The following is a 12,288-nucleotide window of genomic DNA, read 5'->3' on the forward strand; positions in this document are numbered from 1 at the left end:
TTTTAGTCAGAGTCTTCACTCTTTTGGTAACTAGACAGTGACTCCTTGAGGTGGTGCTAAAGCATGCTTTATAAAAGGTTTGTATTACACTAGAAATGTGCACAGAGAATTACATCTAAAGATGTCTATTTAAAAATTAGGTTTACAAATAATTCTTTATGAAACGAAAACATGCTTATGATTCTGTCAGGGAGGCCCTAACTATGAAGCTCTGGGGAGCAGGGCCAGAAAATGCGAATGTCCTCAGGTGCCGGGCAGGGTCCCAGGTCAGCAGCACTAAAAGTGTGAAAGCATAAATTCGAAACAAAATAAAACAAAAAAGAATTTTATGGCTGTCACTTTTGAGTTCAGCCTATTGCGTGCATATTAAAATAAGCAGAAATGAACTGTACTTCAAAAAACTGCCGTGTATATGTGTGAGTGTCTAGGGGAAAAAAGGCTGGGAGGAAATAATTCACCGTTAACAGTGGTTGTCTTTGCCGGCTGTTTCACAGATTTTAGTTAACTTTGTACTTATTTTTTTAATATATTTTATTGATTATGCTATTACAGTTGTCCCATTTCCCCCTTCACTCCCCTCTACCCTGTATACCCTCTCCCACCCATATCCCCCCTTTAGTCATGTCCATGTGTCATACTTATAAGTTCTTTAGCTTCTACATTTCCTGTACTATTCTTACCCTCCCCCTATCTATTTTCAACCTACATTCTATGCTACTTATTCTCTGTAACTTTTCCCCCTCTCTCCTCCTCCCACTCCCCTGTTGCTAACCCTCCATGTGATCTCCATTTCTGTGGTTCTGTTCCTGTTCTAGTTGTTTGCTTAGTTGCTTTTGTTTTTGCTTTAGGTGTGGTTGTTAATAATTGTGAGTTTGCTGTCCTTTTACTATACATGTTTTTTTTTTTTAATCTTCTTTTCTTAGATAAGTCCCTTTAACATTTCATAAAATAAGGAATTGGTGATGATGAACTCCTTTAACTTGACCTTATCTGAAAAGCACTTTCTCTGCCCTTCCATTCTAAATGACAGCTTTGCTGGATAGAGTAATCTGGGATGTAGGTCCTTGTCTTTCATGACTTGGAATACTTCTTTCCAGCCCCTTCTTGCCTGTAAGGTCTCTTTTGAGAAATCAGCTGACAGTCTGATGGGAACTCCTTTGTAGGTGACTGTCCCCTTATCTCTTGCTGCTTCTAGGGTTCTCTCCTTCATTTTTACCTTGGCTAATGTAATTATGATGTGCCTTGGTGTGTTTCTTCTTGGGTCCAACTTCTTTGGGACTCTCTGAGCTTCCTGGATTTCCTGGAAGTCTATTTCCTTTGCCAGAATGGGGAAGTTGTTTGTTCTTTATTATTTGTTCAAATATGTGTTCAATTTGTTGCTTTTCCTCTTCTCCTTCTGGTACCCCTATAATTCGATGTTGGAATATTTAAAGATGTCCTGGAGGTTCCTAAACTTCTCCTCGTTTTTTGAATTCTTATTTCTCTATTCTTTCCTGTTTGGTTGTTTCTTTCTTCCTTCTAGTCCACTCCATTGTTTTGAGTCCCAGTTTCCTTCCCGTCACTATTGGTTCTCTGTGCATTTTCCTTCATTTCTTTTATGGTAACCTGCATTTGTTCACCTAATTTGCGCTCAAAATCAACCAATTCTGTGAGCTTCCTGATCACTAGTCTTTTGAACTGTGTATCTGATAGATTGGCTATCTCTTAGTCACTTAAAATGATGAGTTCTGGGGCATTGATCTGTTCTTCTGTTTGAGACATGTCTCTTATTTTATTTTATTTTTTATTTCTTGGTCTGGTTGTTCCTGTTACTGTGAGGGGAGGAGCCTTTAGGTGTTCACCAGGGCTAGGCACCCCAGTCGCTAGATTGTGACATTGTATGTGCGGGCGGGATTGGGAGGGAACAATGGTGGTAGATGTGTTCTCCATGGGACCTCAGTCCCTTCTCTGGGATCCTGGGTTGCTCGCTCTGCCCTTTTCCACAATCGCCGCCTCACTGGGTCTGCCAGCTGCCTCTTGTGTACTCAGGGTCCACCTGCTGTGATCTTGCACGCCCCCGATGTCTTACGTGTCCCCAGTTGCCTTATGCGCCCAACTGTATCTGCTCTCCTCGCCAGGACCTGCTCCAGGACCTGCACCTGGCTGTTTGTCTCCGCCCCTCCTACCAGTCTGGATGAACGCGTCTACTTCAACTTCTTGGCTGTCCGACTTCCATTCAGATAAATTCTCTGTCAGTTCTGGGTGTTATTCTGCCTCTAAATTGTTGTTCCAATCTTGGTTGTGTTTGGAGATACGGTGCATCCACCTATGCCTCCATCTTGGCTGGAAGTCTCAACTCTTTACTTCTGAGTTTAATTATTTTTCATCAGCTTATTATTTTATTCGGGGGAACAAAAGAAATGCCCCCTTTTTATCACTAAAGCAATACATTCTCTTTACCATGTTTTCCAGCCGTGCTAAAGTGGACACAGTGTTAAAGTTTCTCTGCTCCCTTCCCTGTGTTTGCCTTCTTGGACTTTCCTTCATTCATTGTGTGTTTGTGTACACACACATATATACAATTCTTATTTCTGCATCTCTGTTTATCTGTTGCATTTATTTACTTGTTTTTTTAAAAAGATTTCATTTATTTATTTTTAGAGAGAGGGAAGGGAAGGAGAAAGAGAGGGAGAGGAACATCAGTGTGTGGTTGCCTCTCATGCACCCCCTACTGGGGACCTGGCCCCACAACCCAGGCATGTGCCCTGACAGAGAACTGAACTGGTGACCCTTTGGCCAGCACTCAGTCCACTGAGACACACCAGCCAGGGCTGTGTTGCATTTATTAACACTTCTCCACAGAACTTGCATATCTGGTTACTCACTAGCCACCTCTACTTTTATGACTAATAGGCACCTTAAACCTAATGTAGATCAAATCAGTCTTGACTTCTCACCATCCTTATACTTGCTCCTTCCTCAGGCCTCTCTTTGTTAGCAGATGTACTTGTAGTCACCAGTGGGTAAAGGTAAAGCTGTATTGTCATTCTGGGCTTTTATCTTTCTCTCAAAACACGACATTCAGTTCCTCAGCAGTCCTGTCAGCTTTCTTTCAAAGTATAATCAATTTGACAACGTATTCCTCCTTCCACAGCTGATATTCTGGCCCCAACCTGCCCCCCCTCCACCTTTGCCTGTGCTGTTGTAGGGCCTCCAGCTGATCTTGTTTTTGTTCTTGCTTCTCTAATGATAGCTTTCTACTTTGTAGCCAAAACATAAATGATGCCATACTCCTGTGCTGGGAATCCTCTCCTGGCTCCCTGTCTTAATCAGATGTCTGTGTCAGCCGGACACCAGTGCCCTGCATGCATGTTGGGATCTCCGGGCCTTGACCTGAAGGACCTCTCTCCCTCCCAACCACAGATGTCCGCCGGCCTGGCCTGCTCCCCCCCCCACTGCCAGCAGCTCGGAGGGCACTCCCGCACTCTGAGAGAAGCCTTCTCAGACCTGGCTATTTCCCTGTCACTTTGTCTTCTCGTCCTGCTTTATTTTTCATCATAGCTCTTAATACCGCCTCATGATATATTTAAAATTAATTTATGATCACTTATCTCCACCTTCTCCCCACTATTTCTCCATGAGAAATGTCAGACTTTGTGCATGCTGGGTCTCCCAGGACAGTGTCTGGCATATGGAAGGTGCTCAGTCATTTTTAAGATAAATAAATGGATACTTAGGCCTGAAGCATTTGTGTGTATGTGTTCATGCATTTTTTTCTGTTTGTCCCAATTCATATTCCTGGAATCTTCCAGCATCACCAGCTATAATAGAGAGTCTACTCCTCCGTCCCCTAGATTCTCTTCTTCTTCTTCTTCTTTTTTTTTTTTTGGTAACTTTTTCCTGTCAGTGTTTTCCATGATGCTTATTTTAATCTGATTTTAACTGTCACAGAAAAGCAAAAAAGGTGATCATGTAGGAATGATTCTGCCAAATGAAATGTACATTTTGGGACAAATAAAAGTTTGATAGACCCTCATCATTTGCAAGAGCATGTGAAGTTTTAGCAATTTGAGATATGAGTGTGTCGCTGGGACCATATAATTTCCTCCACCAAATACATGGAGGCAAGCCTAGCTCCAGTTTTTTTTTTTTTAATCTTTTAAAAAAAATTTTTTTAGATTATTTTCAGAGAGGGAAGGGAGGGAGAGAGAGAGAGAGAGAGAGAGAGAGAGAGGGAGAGGGAGAGAGAGAGGGAGAGAGAGGGAGAGAAACATTAATGTGCGGTTGCTGGGGTTTATGGCCTGCAACCCAGGCATGTACTCTGGCTGGGGATTGAACCTGGGACACTTTGGTTCCCAGCTGGTGCTCAGTCCACTGAGCTACACCAGCCAGGGCTTAGCTCCAGTTTTTAGTTAAGAGCATCATGCACTTTCCGTTAGATTCATTACATTTACCATTCATTTTCTTACTAGTATAACCAGTTGGTTTTTTGGTGGGATTATTTTCTATGCCCACAAAGCTAAAATGTCTGTTATTTGTATATCCAGAATGGATGGTTGGTTAGGCTTACCCAATAGCTTTTTTATTTTTCCATAAACCATGTAACCAGAGTTTGTTTTTTGACTGAGTTTATTTACAAAGTGTTACAGTTTGTGGGTCTTTATGGTTATTTATGGGTATTAAAGGGTGCGAATTTTTAAATCCATGAAGGTCAGGTGCCTATCAATTTCTCATGGCAGAGAATAAAAGCTTTGACCTAAAAAATGCTTAAGGCTAAAACTAAAAATATTTAAAAAATGCATGCGATCAGGAGTTCAACCCTGACCTGTCAGGCAAAGAGCTGCAAAGAGCGTCCTGCAAAGAGCTTTGGGTTTTACCTGCCCCAGGTCTGCCACCCAGTGTCTGGGGGATTCCAGGCAGAGTCCTTATTAGTCTCACTGGACATCAGTCTTCTCAGCCTTGACCCACAATCCATGTTGCTTTTAATTGCCGTGCATTTCAGTCTTTTAATCTGGAACAGTTCTCCAGCCTTTTTCTTGACCTTGATATTTTTGAACAGGACAGATGAGTTATTTTGTCCCTTCCTGGCAACTGTCCAGGGCCTCATGACTGGATTCAGGTGATGTGCTTTGGTAGGAAGACCAGGAGGCTGTGAGTGTCTCAGTGCATCATGTCACATGGTCTTGACAATGGTGGTCGCACTTGGGTCATTTGGGTATGATGATGCCTACCAGATTTCTCTCTACTGCAAAGTTACTATTTTGTGCTTTATAATTAATAAGTAATTTAACTATGTTAATACCTAGTTTTTCTCTATCCTGATATGTGTTCTTAAAATGCAAATGAGCATCCTATCTATACTATATGGAAAGAACATGTTTCCAAATGTTTGATCTTGGTTTACTGTCACCCTGCTGCACTCCTAACCTCGCATTTTCTGCCTTGTCTTCAGTACCTTCCTCAGCCTCTTTAAGCAGATTGTACAGTACATTTGGAAGCATTTGGCTGTGCAGACACAGCCATAATATAGCAAGTTTCCCACTCCAAGCAAGCAATACAGCCAAGCAAGTACACACATATATATGTGCTGAATTGGATTAAATTGCATACATTTCAGAAGATTAACTTGGAGTAATAGGTTCTGTGTTCAGGCTTTGATAGTAAAAAGAATCATTCAGCACATTTGGGGCAAGATTGACTACCAGGTGTCACCCTTTTCTAGTGTTGGTTTTATGTCTAGGTTGTCTTGATGTTTTTTCTTACCATTTATAGTTTTTTTTTTAGTAGAAATGGCCTTTATTCCTTTGTAATAGAAACATATGCTTTATTTTCAGTTCCCACATTCAGAGTTAGAACAGTGTTATAAAATAGCACTGCTGTTTTATTTTATTGAAGAGACTTTTTCCTAAAGTTAAATGGGCTAACAGCAATGAGGGAGCGGGCCCTGGTGTGTGAATTCTTTAAACATAGGAACACAGAGATCCTCACTCTTGTTGTGTAGAGTGACAATGTAAAGTGTAGATTAAATGGGTTGCTAATCTGGGGAGCTGGCAGCCAGGAAAGGCAGACCCAGTAGTGTGTCCCCAAAAGTGAGAGGAGGTAGGGGGCCCTGGGCTTACCCGTGAGGTTTTATGTGTAATTTCAAGGAGGGTAAAGAAATATTTGACTTGGATAAATGTCACATCTGGGCAGAGATTTTAAAATAGAGGAGAATTAGGGGAGCTTGGAGGAAGAGGTTGTAATTTTTAGTCCTTATGAGGCCTAAAAACCAAAATACAGAAGAGGTTATAGGTGGACTTGGTGTTTGGAAAATGCTGTCAACGCAGGTGAGTGTTGTGGGCTGGAGGAAAAGCACACCAGGCAAAATACAGTGTTAGTTTCTGATATTTTTTAGAGTTGAATGCTATTCAGTTTTTAACTGAACAAAGATGCTTAGCCGTCTTAAATATTTTGGGCTTACCAGAGAAAGGCATTTAAAATGGTCTAGCTAATAATAGTTAAAAATAAAAAAGTGAAACTTACAGTTACATAACTAAAGTTTTTGAACAGATTAAGCAATATCTTTATAGTAAATAATACAGAACTCCGTACATTTATTTGTAGGAATTCCCCCTGTGAGGGGTCTTATTGTTGCTGAGCCTGCAAATAATAACTACAGCATTTACTACCATTATTGCTCTCACTGTAAGAGCCTTTCTTGACTGATTACCAAATCCCCCTCACTGAGGTAAGCAGGCTGCAAGCCTATATTGAATCAGTTCCTGATCGTACTGTGGAAGTGCCCTCTGTCATCTGAGAGCGCTTTTTAGCCTCAGTGATGCTTCATCCCCTTGCCGTTGGACCCCAAGGCTGGCTTTCCTGTCAGCTTGTGTGAGAGTAATCGATCCCTTACTAGCTCTCCTGGGGTTACTGTGGCGTGCTGTCCGTGTTCCCCATTTCATTAGTGAACGTCTGCTAGGTTTGGTGTCTGTTTGGTGTCTGTTCTGTTTGCTTCCCAGTTCACCTTGCAGGTACGCTGTGAGAGAGATGCTTGATCCCCGTGTCACAGGGGAGGGTGCTAATGTGTGCATGGTGCGTGGACCCTCAGTGTACTAGTCCACCAGGGCCCTGCAGCCTCTTCAGACACTGCTGGTCTGTGGGGACAGAGAGGGGGAATGTAGTGTTAGCTTCTCCTGGCTTCTCTAATATTTGGATTGCTTGGATGTATGCCCTAGGGCACAGGTGGCAAACACAATGCCCTTGGGCCGAATCTGGCCCTCCACCTTGTTTTATCCGGCTGGGCACCTTTTTTCTACCCAGCAGCAGTGCTGAGCTCTTGCTTAACTGTTGAGTAGTTACATTTATACTGTCCTAAAATTACATTCAGCCCTTTGAAGGCAACTTCGAGGCTGATGTGACCCCGGTGAAAATGTGTTTGACACCCTGGCCCTAGGGCTGATAGTGAAATGAATAAAATGCAGAGGGTGCCCCAAGGAACTTGGGAAGTCTAGGGAGACCCACAGAGGCAGTGGTGGTTGACCACAGTTTGAAGGAGGAGGCTTTTCCCCAGAGGACAGAGTCGGGGGTGTTGTGCTAGGAAACATGTTTCTGACAGGAGAGGAATAGGGTCATCAGACAGTTTGACTAAGACTGGCACTGCCGGGGTTTTATTTTTTTTGGCTCAGCATTCAGTTACCAGTGGGTGGTGATGAAAGGCTGTTTGCCTGAGCGGAGCATGTGAGTCCTGCCTGCTGGTTGATGGGGGCCATGCAAGGGCCCCGTGCTGCCGTCATTGCAGTGCTCCCTCAGTTTCTTGTCTGTAAAGTGGGGATGGTTGACAGTTGACAGTATCTTTTAAGAATAAAATGAGTCACTGGTACTGTTTAGAGCTGTGCCCGGAGCACTGTGAATGGTCAGTAAATGTAGACTACCGATAGTACTCGAGAGTCGCCCTTGCGACTACTGTCGTTACTAGCCAGTACTTATTAATTATTTTGTGCATTGTGCTCGGAACTTTGTAAACATTATCTGTAATCATTAGTGTAAGAGCCTTGTAGTGTAGATTTTATTATTCCCTTTTGACTACGAGAGACTCAGGCCTCAAAGTGAAGTAGCTTCCTGGCACAGGTGCAGGTTGACTCACTAGAGGGTGTTTGCTCTTTCCTTCCTGCGGCAACACGGTTGCCGGGAGAGTGCGTGGTGCAGGCCTGCGTCCCTGGAGGCAAGAAGCCTCACTAGGGAGAAAGGGGCAGCAGGGAATGGGATGCAAAACTGGGGGCTGTGGCCACATTGGAGGGGCTTGGACTCTTGTTCTCATGAGTGCATGGGAGCAGGCAGAGCATAGTACAGTCCCAGGTACATAGAAATGAAAGAGGAAGATGACTTCGTTTGCAAGATGAGCAACTTGAATTCTGCCTAGGAACTGTGGAGTGTTCGATATGGTGGAAAGTGACAAGATGTATCATGGGTGTGAGGTCGCTTTTGAGGGAACAGATAGATTAGAAGAAACTTAAAATGCGTTGTGGTCAAACTGCCTAGGGAACTGGTCTGTTTATCCTCAGTGTCCCTGAGGTTTTGTTGGGTTGGGGGTTGCAGTTGGATGAGAGACTTTCCTTGGCTGACTGTTCTTGGAGCCACTGTCTTTATCGCCCTCCATTCGCAAATGTGGAGCAGAAACGGCTACCCTTCTTGCACAGTGGGTAATTAATTTGTGACATATTCACTGAGCCATTTGGACTGCAAAAATAAAGCCTGCTAAACACATAATTGACAGTCTGGTTTCTTATCTAAGCCAACCAGCTTACTTTTAGTTTGGGTCCTTCAAGACATTGCATACTAACTTTTTCGATTCCAGCAACAAGCTTTTAGTTGCAAGTCAAGATTGCTTGCACATTTTCAGAGTGCTCCTTGTATCTCATTTGTCATAAGAGAGATAACTCTGAAGATTGGACAGAGTGCTTGTATAAATGTAATTTAAATTCATGCTTTACTTAGGGCATGAAAATAGATTTTAATTGATGAGGTAACTCTGGCTATCTGGTAAAAACCATTCTCCAATAAAAGGAATGGGGCCTGTGGGGTAAGTTTGGCACTGGCAGCTATCCTGTTCCTCCACTGTCTTTCACCTCAAAGCTTGAGCATCCATTGCACTATGCCCCCGACTGTCATTTCTTGGGCAATGGCTAGACATTGTGAACACGCTGGTGTATGATGGTGGCAGGGGTTGTGTGTATTCATGGCCACTTAAAATTTTGATGAAATCGAAGGTAATGTCTGGCTATGATTGCTTTTGAATTTCTTAGAGAAATACATTCAAGAACATCTTATATTTCACTTGAATCAGGAGTGATTCAGTTTTAAAAAGGTTTTGTGAGCTCCTACAAGTTGGGGCAGATGCTGTAAAGAAGTTAACTAAAGCAGGGCTGTGCTCTCTGGCCTTAAGGGGCTCCCATTTTTGTGGAGACAAGAGGCACATGTAGAACAGGGCAGCAGTACACAATTTCCCATAATTATACAGGAAATGATGGTGGGACTGGAAAAATTGGGGGATGTTTTTGTTTTGAAGGAGGAAAAATATGAAGTGGGCCTTAAAGAAGTATGGCCTTCAAATAAAAATTGGGAACATTTTTTGTTTTTGTTTTCTTTTTGCATCTGAAAAAAATATTTCTTGATCTTAAGTTAATCATCTTCTTCCCTGGCAGGTTGAGAGCAAATGAGTTAGACCCCTGGCTCTGTTGTGTGTGCTGCATTTGCTTTGTCTCCACTACTGTCGTTTCTTCTGGTCTTGCTGCTCTGGGTGAATGATCTAGTCTTGCATTTTCTGTTCAGAACCTGTTGCCACTCAACATTACCTGTTTCCTACTCAGTTTTGTGTTAACTACTGCTTGGGTTACTTGATCATCTTCTATGATGAAATGGTAATCAGAACTAAATTTCATTCTCAGTGTTGTAAGCTTTTACTCTTTATGACTGTTAGTTAGTACCTGCATGTATGTCTACCCTGGAAACATCTACTACAGGAATACCTGTGGTTTTTGTAGTTGACACACTGGTTATTGCCTTTGGGGCAGTCCTCCCAAAATCCCTCCGAGGTAGCTGATTACCTTCAGTTTACAAATTAGGGTGAGAAAATCCACGGAAAGTAGAACTGGGAGCTCTGTCTTTGTTTCTGGGTCCTGTTTGCTTCACAGCCTGCCTGAATGCAGCGAGGGGCGACTGTAGGGCTGGGACAGGGCAGTGGTGCTGGGCCAAGTATGAAAAATGCTTCAAAAAGCTCAGTGATTAATGAACATTTGTTGTTCATCCTGCAAGTCTGTTGCTTAAAGCCTCAACACGAGAATTTTTAAAAAAGACAGCTTCTTGTGTGGCTGAACCTTTTACATAGGCAATACACCTCCAAGGTACCAAACACAGAGTGTCAGGTGTTCACGGAGAGTTCTCGCCTCACTGTGCTCCCTCCCGCTGGGTCCTGGAGCCCCCACTGCGCTCCTCAGGAGCAGCCGTTTGAGGCTGCTTGTGTGTCTTCCGAGATGTCTGTCTTCCTTGTGTATGTCTTAGTCTGTGTTTTTACGTTGCAGAAACTTAATACTTGTTCCGCATTGTGCATATGGTGGCCTTGTTCTTTCGACAGGCTGTAAGCTACTAACATTTTGATGAGTTAGAAGAGTTGGACCTTTGCACTGGAGTGTTAATTCCATGATGAATAGAAATTTTTTTTTTCAATTAGAAAAGATGTACCTTAAGTTTCAGAGTCATTTTCAGACAAAATTTGTATACTCTTCCAAATGAAATCTCTGGGCTAAAGTGGCTCTAAAGTCCTTTTCAACTCACAGTTATTTTGGAGTCAAGGAATATATGGAATATATAGGTAGGATAGAAAACATGTTAGTGAAGGGTCAGTACATTACCAGTCGGAATGTCTTTGTGAGAGTAACACAGCCCGAGTGAACAGATTCAGTTAAGTGAATATATGGGGCATCAGACTTTGGTCTCCAGAAAAATAAAATTCTGCCTTTATTTTCATACTGGGATGTGTCTGCTGGGTCTGCTTGGTCTGTGTAGTGTATAAGCATTTCGATGTGTGAGACCTTTTTGGAGTTACTTTACCTGGTTATCTGGCAATATAATGTCTGTAGTAGTATTTGTATTTGTGTCCTGATGAAAGACTGTTACCTATCGAAAGCTTGTCCCAAAGTACAGACTGCACAGCACCTGCCTTTCGGATGGAATAGCAAACCCAGTGCTGCTTGAGCTGTAGAGACTTCACTCGGACCATGTTGTTTATGGGATGAAATTTCAGTGTAAACTAAAAAGAAAGTGTAATTTATTTTTGCTTTGCAAATGACGGGGGATTTCTACCACTTCCATTTTAGCAGGAGCTGGAAGAGGATTAAGGGTAATGAAATGTCTGATGTAATAATTCAAATAGGTTTGAAGCCTTCAGTGGGGCTGGCAGCCAGAGTTTTTCCTCAGCTGCCCCTCCATTTCACCCCCTTCCACCCAGATCCTCGGAGGGGCCTGGCCATGACACCTGCGCAGAGGTGTGTTCTCTGCACAGGGAAGCAACGCTGTGGTCTCATCAAGTCCGCTGTCTTGCTAAAGACAAGCCTGTTGTGTTGCTGTAGTTTTCCTCTCCTGGGGCAGTAGAACCCATGACTTGGTCTCAGATGTGGAAGGCTGTGGGGACTCGTCCTAAGGGGTTAATTAAGTGTACCAGTTTCATATTTGTAAATATAATGTCCTGTTATTTGTGCTGGGATTATCCCACCATGGCCGAGGCTCTCTCAGGTCTCTACAGAAAGCTGAAAAGATTTGCGGAACTTCCCGTGTGCTAATGTGGCATTAACTCCAAACAGCATGTCACACCCCTGAGGAGGAGTTGAATTGCTATGGCCCATGTTCAGTATGGGCCCCTCCCTCAGGAAGAAACCCCCGAAGCCGTCCGTGTGCCAAGAAACTGGTCGAGTGATTGATGTGTTGAATAAGAAATTCTTGTTCTAGGGGCTAAAATTGGATTCTGTGGTTGCCAAGAGCCTTGGCTTCAGATGCATGTATGGGGTTGATAGGGATAAAGAACAACTAGACAAAAATCCTTAAATGTAACAGTTAGCATTGTCTACATTAGAATGGAAACAAGAATCAGAGACCTGACAGCAAGAGGGGAAAACCAAGAAAAGAGTCAGATGTTGCTCTCCCCAGGTATCAGATACCGCCAGGCCCTGCAAGCAGGAAGGTGCAGTTAGGAGTACCCTCGCCGCCTGGGACACAAGTCTTTCTTGTTCCTGCCAGCCCTTCCCTGCCAGCCCTTCTTTCCCCATTCTCTGCCTGAGA

The 12,288-nt window shown here is 43.2% G+C and overlaps 1 protein-coding gene across 1 annotated transcript in view; it reads left to right on the forward strand.

The window, feature by feature from the left end:
- MED12L (mediator complex subunit 12L) overlaps nucleotides 1-12,288 on the forward strand; it is a 317,972-nt gene that overhangs the window by 48,032 nt on the left and 257,652 nt on the right.

Source organism: Phyllostomus discolor, chromosome 2 (genome assembly GCF_004126475.2).
Source record: "Phyllostomus discolor isolate MPI-MPIP mPhyDis1 chromosome 2, mPhyDis1.pri.v3, whole genome shotgun sequence".
Lineage (NCBI taxonomy): Eukaryota > Metazoa > Chordata > Mammalia > Chiroptera > Phyllostomidae > Phyllostomus > Phyllostomus discolor.